Consider the following 13,451-nt stretch of genomic DNA (forward strand, 5'->3'; position numbering starts at 1 on the left):
TTGCGGCCTCGCAGAAAGTTAGCAAATTCAAGTTACAACTCTGTTACGTCTCTTTCAGCCCCTGCGTACGAACAGGCCGCTTTCTTTAAATTCTGCGTGGGGTTTCTTTCGCAAGTTTTTTTTTGTGCGTTTCTAATGCCGCCTCCTTAGATGTATTCTATTCGACTAAGAAGGAAATAAATACTCGCAACGTTGCCGAGAATGTGCCTACATAGCTACAGGCGCGAAAACGGCGTCTGGGCCCGTGTTTTTCTGCATATACAATAACAATTGAACCCCTTGCGCGGAAGCCTTTCCGTTTCATAATAGCGAAGTAGACGCGCAAAAAGAAAACGCGGCGCTAAGCAGACCATTGAACGTGGTTGCTGACTATCAGCTGCTGATCTTGTTGCCGCAGGTAAAATAGGTGTACACAATATACAAAAACAAACACACACAAAAAGATCAAAGTTGTAGAACATGCATGTGGTGACGGCGGTTTCCTCCGTGCGTGCGTGTGTGTGCGTGCGTGCGTGTGCGTGTATTATGAGCGCTCGCGCACGTGTTTCCGGGTTATTCCTGCAATAAAACGAACATTTGATTGTCAATGTTCTTGTAGTCTCTTTCGCGTTCCTATTGCGTCTTTTTCCGCCGTTACTTCACTGCAAGCTGCCGAATCGGCTCGTCTAGCTTGACATCGTACATTAGTCTGTAGCGTATTTTATTTTTATTCGGATAAGGTGCATAATAGCCTACGAACAACGGTTCTACGAAACCCAGACTAGACAGAACGAAACAAAGCGTGCTAACACGTTTTTCCCCTCTCGAGAAGTGCAACTCACTACAAGCTGGAGCTCTAAAGATTCTGGTATTTATGTCCAAGCCTATGGTACAAGTTCGTCCTGTAACGTATCAAGGAAAATATTTGCGCGCCTTTGTGTCCTCCTTTTTTCAGGGGCTAATCTGATCTACCTTTTCACGTAGGCCGCATGAACGCGGCGTTTAGATCAAGTTTACTGTCTTTTATTTTTCTCTTGTTGGGGACTGGCACTTATATACTGGCTTCTCGATCTCGCATTATGCCAAGATCTTCCTGCAGCACACTACGCACATTTTTAAAAATTGTACCACAGCGCACACTCGTCACGGTGTGTAAAGATTACTTGCGATGAAAGAAAGGCGCTATAACGTTCCCACTCTCGGTGCCCGCCGAAAACGCGCCATGAGGCGAAGGATAGAGAGAAGGAGGAGAAAAAGCGACGCTTTGGTGGAGGGCTGCGGCTTAATTTTTACCCCCTGGGGCTCTTTTAAGGGCGTTGGGCTGCGGAGCGCGAGGCCACGAGACCGAGCCCCGGACGCAACGGCCGCATTTCGATGGACACGAAATGCAAAAGAAGCCCGTGTGCTGTGCGCTCTCGGTCGGCGCGCTATCTTGAAAAACCCTGCAGGTGATCGAAATTAACCTGCTGCCCTGCAACACGACGTCAATTTCTCTCTACGTTTCACTCGATCGTTCATACCTTCCTTGCCTTTCCGGGCGAAGTAACCTGCCTTCCTTTCGTTTTTTTTTACCCTCTCGTTACTGAGCAATACTCTGCAATGCCCTCTTCTCGCAGAAAAATGATCTCAAGGACGTTTCCGAGCTGATGGACGAGTTCCCCGGCTTCTTGGGACTCTGCCTCCCGTCGGCGTGCACCGAAAGGGCCCTCCGGGCCATACATGGGAAATTTACTTTTGAAAATAAATAAATTACATTACTAATTACTGTACTGAAATTTGCAAAAAAGTAATAAATTACATTATGCATTACTGCTCCCAAAAAGTAATGAAATTACGTTACGGTTACTTCTACTGAGTAATGCAGTTACTTTTAAATTACTTTCTACTCGCCATCCAGGCAAACACTAAGTAAAGCTAGTAAACAAAAGAAAAACTTGTTCTCCAGGCGTGAAGCACCCACATTATTTCTTCTTCCCGCTAAATTCTGTCCCAGAGAGCTTTTCCTTCCCTCTTTCCTACAGCACTCTCCATTACAAAAACAAGACAACAGCAAAAAAGAAAAAAGACAACTACAACAAAAGCAGAAGCATGGTCGAATAATCGTGAAATAGCCGGAGAACCAAGCGTCTTGCTGGCCCGGAGCTGTCTCCACTATCTGAAGAGCCCGAAGAAGCTAGGTTATTTATTGCTTCCGCAGTTCCAAGAATCGACTTCAGCACCTTGTGTTCACTGTTCAGTAATGTTCAAACCATGGTGGCTCGCGCCATGGACCCTTCCGCCTATTTCCCCAAGCCCTAATCCTCCCTCGCCCTGGTGACGAGTGTAACCAGGCACCACTACGCCCTAGCCGACGCAACAAGCAGTGCAACTGCGCTGCGCTCCAAACTAGTTTTTAACCAGCCTTTTTTGCACCATCTCTCCCTTCTGCATTCCATTGACGCCTTGTGTCCTGCTGCTTGGGGAATAGTTCTCATGGGACAGCCGTGACCATGCTACACACGAGGTTTCAGACGCACTGTTCTGCTCAATTCCGTCTCCTTTTGCCGATTGGTTACGCTCGGCTTCGGCTTGCCGCACGTCATTCTTGCTTTCGCGGCACTGTCTATAATGGCGCCCTTTAGTAAAAGTAATTTCGAAAAGAATTAATAACCTTTGTTGCGAAATTACTACCAAAGTAATTCATTACATTCCTAAATTACCAAACCGTGAAAGTAATTAATTAAATTTAATTACTGGCAAATAAATAAATTAGAGTAATTGCTTTACTGTAATTCAATTTCTGGCATGTCTGTTCCGGGCTATTGGAGCTGGAGGTGAGTGGGCGCCGCTGTATACCGGTAGGTAGCGAAACATGGTTTGGTTTGTGAGGTTTAACGTCCCAAAGCGACTCAGGCTATGAGAGACGCCGTAGTGGAGGACTCCGGAAATTTCGACCACCTGGGGTTCTTTAACGCGAAAGATGAACGGAAGCGCGCACATGCGGCCGGTGTTCGTGCTCTCCTGTGCGTGGCAGCATGGGAAGTCTACACATGACCGAACTGTTTCAGAAGGAAGGCTAAATCATCTGCAGAATGCTTGTTGTTGAAAATTGCTGACAAAAAGAAAAAAAGAAAGAAGAGAGACGTCTAAAACTGTAGGACAGCCTTAAACTGTTTACAGGTATGTAGGCTCAGCAAGTTTGTGTCCTCCTTCCTTTTTTTTACTTAAGGCTCTTGAGAAATAAAATTAGCAACGCAGTGAAACTTCTACTTTCAGTGGGAGCGCCAACCAACTTGAGCAAGTGTCTGAGCAAGGATGTCCTCCACTCTCAAGAGCCATTCAGAATATTGGTTGTATTGTGTGTAACGAAAATACATGGGGAAAGGAGAGGCATGTTACCTGTCACTCCCTGCGGACACCCCGACCACGCCATGGGTGAAGGTAGGAGGTGGGGAGGGAGACAGTAAAGTCCGAAAGGGGCACCGCAGTGTTGCGTGGGGTTCTTCCTCGTGTTCTGATATAGTACATAGGACTAATCATGGGAGGCGAAAAATGGTAGGGGTAACATTAAGAGACAGAAAGCGTGCAGAGCGGGGGCTCATAGAAATAACAAAAGTTACTGACATTCTAGTGGAAATCGAAAAGAAATGGGCATGGTTAAGACATGTAGTGCGAAGAGAGGATAACCGATGGTCGCTTAGGGTAACAATCTGGATTCCAAGGGAAGGAAAGCGTAGCAGGGGGCGGCAGAAAGTAAGGTGGGCGGACGAAGTTAAGAAGTTCGCAGGGGTCAAGTGGATGCAGCTGTCACAGAACCTGGGTTAATTGGAGAAATATGGGAGATGCCTTCGCCCTGCAGTGGGTATAGTCAGGATGATGATGATGACAACGTACATGACACAGACGTCCTTAGGCTTTTGCTTCCATTGAAGCGCTACCACCGTGGCCGGCATTCGGCTCGTGTTCAACAAGAGTCGGAGGAAGACGAGGAGGAAAGGCAGGGAGGTTAACCCGTAAAAGAAACCGGTTTGCTACCCTGCACTGGGGCAACGGGGTGAGTGGATATAAAAGTTGTGAGAGAGGGATGGGTAAAGTTAGTACAGTCACGTCAAAGACATGTCACATCACGTCACGTCACAGTCATATCACGTAACATAACAGCAAATCATAGTGTTTCGGTTACGCCTGTGCTTTTCATAAAGCTGAGCAGGGCATGGGAGGTCTTAAACGTGACGATCGCCGTGTCCAGGGACCTAAAATCTTAATTTCAGTCAATGGGCGACCTTCTAGATGCTCCATAGCATGGCATATACACTGCCTTTCCTCACTGTATATGGGGTACACTCACAAAGAATGTGGCCTATAGACTCGTCGCAGCCGCCTATCATAAAAGAAAACGAGTTTGGGAATGCTACACCAACCCACAGGCGGCACAGCAAAGTTTCTTCGCGTCGGGGTAGGCCAGATGGAAGCCGGAGCTTCAGGTCAGGGTCCAGGGATTTTATGCAGCAGTTCGCAAACTGGCCAGAATTCCACAAGGAGAGCGTGTGTTCCCGTGTAACCATGGGGTACCAAATGGCTGGTATCGCCAGTGTAGCACGTGGATTTTACCACGTTCTCCTAAAGACTGTTTCCTAAGAAAATGACTGTGTTTAAGGAAACGAAAGACGACCCACTCTGAGCTGTGTAGGAGGGTAAAACGTAACAAAAGGGAATGCAGTTGTGTTGCTGTAATTTACGACCAAACTGTACGTATGTATCTTCAGCAATGAATAACGTATCACGAAATGGTTGACTGTTCATAACGACGCAGAAGTACGCAAACTTAACAAGGACACAGAAGGCGAGACACTGCGCTGTGTCTCGGCATCAATTCCTGTGCCCTTGCGACGTTCGCGCTATTTTGCGTCGTTGTTCAACAAAGCGACTCAGCATTGTGTGCTTTCTCCGTTTTGTGGCTCCTCTGGTATGCGTATTAAATTGAAAAGAAGCGCGGACGTTGAGGGCGAGAACTGTATGCGGCGGCCGGCGCTTTTTGTTCTCGGTGACAGTGGCCGCATATAAAGATCACCGTGTTGGATGGGGACCCGGTCCTTTTTAAAATTCATAAGCTCTAACTAGCCTCGTCTCGATGACTCATAGTTTGACGCTCGACTGCAGCGTCTATGAGAGTAAGTGGGATCACGTGGCTCCTCTTACAGCTGCTGAGTAGGCGCTCCAGTGGAGTTGCGCGTTTAAAAAATTGGAAGACTTATTTTTAACGATATAGCGTTTAAATGCCCCGTTCTCGAAAAAAATCCGGCATCGGATTTGTGAGCTAAATATCACGGGCATGGTCCGGGAGATGGTAGTTGGCAATTCACATGGCCGAGCAGTGAATCGGTTGTTCTGTGTAACGATGCTACATGCTCTTAAGAGCTGCCAACTCGGGCTACTCACTTCAGATGGGAGGGTGGGTAAGGATCTAACTTCGAGGGATCTTGAATGCCTAGTTAGCGACGCTACTCCCAAAGCCACGCAGGCACATTCGCAAGGTTTGGCTGGCTTTATCTCTATTTTCGGTGGTTGCCATTAACGACATCTCGTTGTACCCTTAAATGGGGAGCTTAAATGTTCCGTAAATATTTTATTACTTTAATTTTGCTTGTTAGCGAATGTCAGCATCGTACATACTGATCTTGCGCCGTCGCTAGAGTTGCACTTTAAGCTGTTACCACGTTCCGTAACTTCTCATCAATACTGGACGTACGCTACGAAACCTAGCGTAAGCTCCCATTTTTGTCCTAAAGTTAGCTGAGATAAGCTCAGTTAACCAAGCTAGTAATGGACAAAGAAGTGACTGTTCATTATCACGTGTGCAGGAAGCATTTGAGCGAGCATTTTGTCTACTGCGTTCACGCGCAAAACAGTTCGAGGTGTAGTGGGCGAAGGACCGGCACGGGATTTTACGTTCTCCTGCTTATTTTAAATCTAACAAAGCTAGACTGTCGCTAGGAGGCTGGAAATGTATGACAGTGCCTTCACGAAGCCAATACCCTCCATTCTTTTACATTTTGAGGCTCTAAATGCACTGCTGTTCTGGCTTTCACCATTACTCAGTTCAAATACTTTTTCTTAATTCCATGATCAAACAAGGAGCTCATTTGCAACAAATGGTGCTGATGCGTGCAATGTGTGTTTCTCTCCCTTGCAGTGCTGTTTTACGTCTCTAAACTGGAAATGAAAGCGCCGGACGTGAAGATGGACATTGAATTAGTGCAGTGCGTTACGAAGGAGACGCTCGGCACGCATGAACAGTCTGCTACCTTATTAGCGGCGTCGTAATTAATGCACTACTTATTAAGGCGAAAGCCTCCTTTGGCTCATAGTGAAAAATCTCACGTGCGCGAGATCTGCCCGAGAGATGCCGCTAGGTGTGGTCTCTCTTGTCTACCGTTCCTGTCGTCTCCATGGCAACGTAGGGGGCGCGATGGTCAGCGAGGCCATATCGCCAATCTCACACTTGCAGGAGCACTGCAACGAACGCGCGCAAAGGAGCGCCACGCGACAGGAGCGATGGTGCACCGTAAAATCCCACACTTGAAGCCCCGCGCGGGTAGCGCAGCGGTTAGGGCTCGCAACCACTGTACCCAATAATGCGGGATTGAATCGCGGCCTTGGCGGGCGCTTTGCGATGGAGGCGAAAAGCTAGGCGCCCGTGTGCTGTGCTATGTTACATCAGTTAAAGAACCCCCTGTGGTGGAAATTTCCGGAGCCCTCCACTAAGGCGCCTCTGATAGCCCGTGTCGCTTTGGGAAACTAAACCCCATAAACCACAAACTGTAAACTATACTTTCACCAGCACTGCAACGACCGCGATCCTCTTTCGATACAAGGGCTCAAAGCTGAAGGGGCGCAGCAGTGCAGCCGTGGCCTAGTAGTTCGAGCACCCGTGTCGGTTGCGGTAGGTGGTTAGTTAGACAGCCACCCCCCGCCGCACACCCACAGGTAAAAATCGGTACAAGTGTCCTGCGGCCTCGCGCTCAGCTTACCTAGGGGTGTGCGCTTAGAAAAAGCTGCGTAAACTACGCGGCTCCCCCTGGTGGGCCAAACCCAGTTTCGTACAACCTAACAGCCTGCAAATGTGGTTTATATTCGTATTGGTAATTACTTTGAACTTCAGCTTTAGCAGCAGTCAGCAGCAGCTGTAAAAAAAAAAAGTGGTGACATAAAGGGCTTCTCCCGCGCGAGGCAGGCTGCATTTCAGGAGATTCGGGCAAAGACGGAATTGATAAAGAAGATGACGTGCCAGTCGCGATAGAAAGGTCGCCATGTTCGTTTGAAGTGTCAGCCGAGGTAATAAACGTTGCCACAGATTTAAGTGCAATGGACCAAACAGCTCCGAAGAAACCACACTGCCCGCGACATCCTAGTGCCGACGTCGTCACACCCGGTCTTCAAAGGCCTCCTCTTTTGAGGCAGGTACACCACGATGAGCGACAGGAAGGTGAATTTCGAGTGTTGTGCTCAGCGCCGAATTCTCCTGAGCGCAGCGGAGACGGAGCATCCGGGACGAACTGGAGCTGGCCACCTGCAAGCGGAACAAAGTCTGAAGAAGCGAGACAAGTCAGTCAAAAAAAGAAGCCTCCGGCTCGAGCCACGACTTCGTCTTTGGGGCCTAGATGCAACGCTAAGCTTACGTCAGCAGCACTAAGTCCGGCTCTCGCAAATACTGCGTTGACGTTGAGGCAAAACGAGAGAAAGGCGGCAAACTTCGACGTGCTCACCTCTTCGTCGGACGCTCTCAGAAGTTTAGAGGGTGGACCCTCACGTGCTTCCGTACCGGGACAATTAAAGTCAGACGAAGATGGCAGACACTTCATCGACGACACTGTTGGAGTTTCTAAACATTCGCACGAGCACTCGTCTGTGACACAGCAGCAAATTTGGAACGAACCCGAGAGGGAAAAGGAAGGTGGTCGTTGTGAAGAAAGGTCCGTCCAGCTCGATGCTCCGAGTGGCCAGCTCAACAAGAATGCTTCGCAACACAGTGTGGCGGTCGGCAGCTCTCAAAATTTGTACGTTCAGAAGGCAAGTATTGCAGCCCAGCCAGACGGGGCGGGCGACTCGAGCTTTGTGCGTACAAGCGAGGAAGATCTCGGTGCGGTTGACGGTGGCGGTGCTTCAGACCCCGGTGCGAGTCGAGAGGCAAGGATGAAGGTTGAACCACAGGTGAAATTTGATGTGTGCGAGGCTCGCAAGGTTATCTTCACCTTTTCCGGCATCGGGGCGGTGACCAGCGCACTCGAGACTGATCCCGTAGTGACGCTGAAGAGTAAAATGCGCGAGGTCCTGTCCCTGTACACATTCCACGCGGTGTGCCGATTCCGCAAATTTTTTGGTGTGACCATGGTCTCTTTGGGCCTGTCTTTCTGCTTGGGAGAGTACGACAACTTTTGTCATTGGCCATTCCGCAAGACCGTTTTTTTTGAAGTCCTTCATCCCCAGAGGAAACCAAGGTTCATGAAAGCAGAGTTATATCCACTACGGGCAGTGCCAGAAGATGCATTTACGAAGCCAGTCGCCGGAACTGAAAATCCCGCCGTGTTCACTCAAGATTATGCTTGGGTCAACGTTGTAAAGGCAGGGTTTGTCGCCAACGATGCCCTCTGCTTTCAAGTGTGGTTTGAGTGACGTGGTAGTGTGTTCTTGATGCTTCGTGCTAAATAAATGTAAAAGTGCTGTTCCTCAGTTTGTTCTTCGGTTTATATTCCCGACTTTAATCCTGTATTTTATTTCATTGGCGCGCTCATTTTGAAAATAAAGATCAGGAAGGAAAAATCATTTCACCCTACCGTATCGTTAATATTTACTGAAAAACGCAGAAAGGATATCTTGCTTTCATTCTCACGAAATCAGGAGTATGAAATTCCGTCCCATCCTGATGTAAAAGGGGCCCCAAAATGGGCTTCTGCCGCGCGAGGCGGACTTGCGGTTGTCCGATGGCGGTGCGAATTACTGGCCCATCGGCGCAACGTTTTTGGTCCATAGCCTCTTTGCCCAGCCTTTCATCCTAAAGAGCCGAGCACTAGGCCGGGGGAAAGCTTGTAGCCATTGAAAACCGGTTGGTGCCCGGCGGTATCGGGAATATAACTTCGTACGTCCCGAATGCGAGGCGGATGCTCTGCCCATTGTCACCGCTTCGGTTTTTTCAACCAAGATTATTCGTCCACGTCCTCTTTTGCAAGCATTTCACCCCAGAAGAGCCCAGCACCAGGACGGGGGAAATCTTGCACCCATTGGAAACCGGAGTTTGCGCTGCGGCACCTGGAATCGAACCTGGTACCGTGTGAAGCAGCAACGGTCGGGCTAGCGCCATTCTCCAGTGCAGATTCTACAGTGCTCTCGCAACTGTTTTTTCTACTGCCTTCATGTTGTTTTCCCCGTTATCTATGATATATTACTATCATGTATTACTTCACAGCTGCAGGCATTCAATTGCGCATCTGATTGTTAGGTTCGATCTTAGCTAAAATTCATGGATAACACTTAAAACCAATCACACTATATTTTTCGTGGTTACCCAGATGTTGGACAGTTGCGCCAAAGCGGCATTTTGATACAATGCAGTATTCTGCGCCATGCTGCACGAAAAGCATTAAATTCGCCGAAATCGCGCGAGCTTGCGCCAAAAATACCGCACTTTTTAATTTTTTGCACCACTTGCTGGGGTTTCCAGGGTCGGCCGAACATACGAAGCAGTTTGTGATGGCGATTGCTATTCCGCTCGGACCGCACGTATTCTACGTATATGTATTCGATCAGAGTGAATATTCGTGAATTGCGGAATTTTTTGTGTCCGGACTCGCGGCCAGCGATCGTGGATTGCAAGCGGCGTTCATTGGTTGCAGCTTTTCACAAGGCTCATATTAGTTACTCACCTTTCGTGGAATCGACGCGTGCGGTAGTACTAATTAGGGAAGAACGCGATGCCTTGACGGCAATGAGAGCCGGCAGCAGCAAGTGAGTGAGACATGCGGTGTGCGCAGGCACGTCATAGTGCGGGGCCAGAGCGCAATCAACATGTAGCGGCGACGAAGGCAAGCGGGTGCCAGTGCTACGATCATTTTCGATCACTGTACTAAGAGAGACGCGGCACCTGCACAACATGTCCTGCATGGCAACACAGTGGAACAGACAAAGCATCCGTGCTCTTCTGTGATCGCTTCGGGGTGACCGCTTTAATCGTTCACAAGTTTTGCAACATCGAATTTATTCGAACCGCGTTGATTCCGACTGTTGAAGCGTCGTCCTGCAGGTCCACGTATTTCTATGGCGTTGGTCGCTCGTTAATACGGGCGTGGTCGCGCTCGCACCGGTAAATTTGTGCGGGGCATCCCGTCGAGGTGCGACCCGCGCAGCCAGCAATTGAAGAACTAAGTCCCCCAAATCGGAATTTAATAGAACAGTGGTGCACGTGCACTTCACGCGTGGTATGGCGGGCACGATCACGGTCGGAGTCCCCAGATGTCATGTGAAGCTCAGGGGCATTGTTTCAGTTAATTTCATCGTCGCCCCGCGGCTGCAGTCAGGTGCGCGATTCGGTCAATCGCGCGTTTCGAACGTTAATTGATTGGCGCGACACGGGTCCGTTATTGTTATTTGCGGATGTGTTCACGCGTTCTAATGTCTACACATATTTCTCTCACTTTCATCCGTGTGCTTCGTCCAGCGCGCTGAAACTGTGTGCAGCTCGAAATGCGTTCTGTGAATGAGACTGTTTCTAATTAGGTACCGCTTACCCTGCATTGCTCGGACAAAATTCGGATGACTTAATGATTTTAATGAAGATTTACATTGCATGGCCGCAGTCTAAGGTTGCTACATACTAATATTGCTTCAACAAAACGATTATATTCCTTCTCCATAAGAATACTCCTGAACGCACATTTTCTGTCCCATAGCGTGCTTCAGAAGGCATATCTGCCTGCTCCAAGAGCAGCTATAAAAGCAATTCTGGCCATGCTATTCCTGTTAAAGCCCGTAGGGATCACAATGCTTTGTGTGTTCCCATTACTTTGGAAACAGGCCGTTTACGTAGCACCATGTTTCTACTAATATACCGACGTTGTTAGATTTTGGGTTCGGGTGCGCGCTGGATCATTCCCTAAATATGGCGACGCCCGTTCCACCCAGGTGAGAGATGCTGACAAGTGAAGGCAGTACGGAGTTTAATGATGAAGAAGGCTGAGTTTATCTACATCTTTGATGAATCAATCAAGAACCAAGAACTAGAGCAAGAGACATGATGCCCGTACCCATTCGGGAGTTTTATAGAGTTTGTCTTCCCTAAATTCCCTAGGTTAAGAGCGGGCCTTAGTCGAGAGAGTGTCTTGATCACTGCACAATGACTCACTTCTACAAACTCTTAAGGTAGGGACACACTAGCGGGAAGACGCGCGCGGCATGCCGCCGGCGGCAAGCAGCTTGCCGCAAAACCTGCCGCGGGGGCGGGTAGATCTGCCGCGCGACGAATGGGTCGAGGATCCATTTTCGGCGGCTTGCCGCGTGCCGCGAATCGGATGAGCCAATGTCTCGTCCTTTTGCGTACGTATATTTTACTGTCCATCACGAGCCAATGAGAGACGTCCGGTTCAGCGACGTGCGGGTCAGTGTCGCTATCTAGTGGCTACTACAAGGGCTTACTTCCTTACAAGTTAACAAGCTACTACAAGTTAACTTCCCGCGGCTAAGGCGGCGAGACCACGATTATAACCACGATCAAGCGCCCGGTGCAATCGACGACGAAGCGAGCATTCTTATTTTGTGCCTCCGCGTTGAAAACTGAGCCTCAGTGGGAGAATATAATGGAACACTTTCTTGAGACTGCCCTTTTTACGCGAAAATCAACTGATCAGCGATCGTCGGCAAAGAATCCGATCTCGCAGGCGAGTTGTTTTCATACTTCAGCGCCCGCTGAACATTCACGTCGGGGAAGATGTGAACAGGACAGTAAACTTGTTTAGAATGCTCGAGCGGTGTGCTGCGGAGCAAACCCGATCATCGCGGTAGATGACGAGGGACAGCGAGAAACTGGAATGCGGGCTGCTGGACGAAAAAGAGTCGCGGCTCTGCTCGCGCAGTCTGACACAAGGAGAGCTCAGCGCTGTCACACGTCCTCCGCGGCGACCGCCGCGCGAAACCGATGTGGCCTCTCTGCCGCGCAGGCGTCCTGCCACTGGCGACACGCCGCGCGCGTTCTCCCGCCAGTGTGTCGGTACCATTACTCCTGGTGACATCTCCTCCGAAAGGGTTCAGACTTGACTGCAAGGAGGAAGCCGTTGTGGCGGTAAAGATGGCGGCACAAGAAGCGCCCAGTGTCTGTCGATGGCTGTTGTTCTGGGCACACACCTGCGTGAAAGGAGCCCGCGCGCTCCATCGCGAAAACACGTGAAAAGCGTTGCCGGACCCTTTTCCCTCCATACGGCTACCCAGAAGGGGGAATGCCCACGCGGCCGCTCGTTGACCGCTGGTGACTGGTGACGACCGGCCAAACAACACCGCGTTCCTCGCAGACCTTCTGTGTTGCTGACTCTAGTTGAGTCTTGCCGTCACCGTCCTCTATATATCTTGCAGCATGATGGCCCCGGGCTCCTGCATACGTGCTCCTAGGCGGGTGCTTTCCTGCTTGACTTGCTGTCGCCGTTCCTAACATCGTGACCAACTCTGCCTCGTGTCCACAGGCATCAGAAGACGGTCACGGTAATGGCTTCATATTATGACAGGCCCGGAAAGAAGGCAGTATTCATCGCATCGAAGATTTCATGCGCTCGTGCAGGTTGTTGAAGGCCTCTGCATGACAAAAACCTTCGTTGCCCGACATTCCTCTGAATTTACGCTAGTTCACGATTTGTACGGTTACACACAGTCCTTTTTTGTAAAGCTGTTTTACATTTTCCGTCCTGTCTGAAAAAAAAAAATGATAACGCTTTGTTTTTGGCGCTGTCTAATTGGGCTGCTTTAGGCAGTTTAGCCAAGAAAGGCCGCCACTTTCATTGATGCATGCCATTATCTTCTCTTACAGGATCATCGTGGGCGTACTGCTCATCTTAGTCGTGTTGGGAACACTAGCGGACTCCATGTTCCTCATGCTGGTCCACAGGGAGTTTGCCGCAAAGGAAATAGTCAACCCTCACTTTTATGAAATAAGTAAGTAGTCAATACACTGAGGTCACGTTCTATGAGAAATCATGTCGAAATGTCCGACAAGAACGAGACAGAAGCTACTATATTATGTGCCAGACGTAAATAGCATGACAGGAGAATGACGGCTTGAGTAGTCCTGTTCTGAGCATAAAAGGAGCTTATTTTTCATTACTGACTTTTATTCCGTCGAAAGAAACAGGATATATAGTTTGGTTTTCCTTTGACAACAGTATAGGCACCTGCTTTTGAGTTGAATTCCTTATTTTGTGTAGTGTTGCATGAGATAGTACTATGCACGGATCGCCAGC

General features: G+C 49.2%; 1 pseudogene; it reads left to right on the forward strand.

Moving 5' to 3' along the window:
• The first annotated feature begins 459 nt into the window (after window positions 1-459).
• The window catches only part of LOC146183834 (nose resistant to fluoxetine protein 6-like), a 43,275-nt pseudogene continuing 30,283 nt past the window's right edge, over window positions 460-13,451 (forward strand).

This window comes from Amblyomma maculatum, chromosome 7, assembly GCF_055883805.1.
Source record: "Amblyomma maculatum isolate TAMU_Amacu chromosome 7, ASM5588380v1, whole genome shotgun sequence".
In the NCBI taxonomy this organism is placed as follows: Eukaryota; Metazoa; Arthropoda; class Arachnida; order Ixodida; family Ixodidae; genus Amblyomma; species Amblyomma maculatum.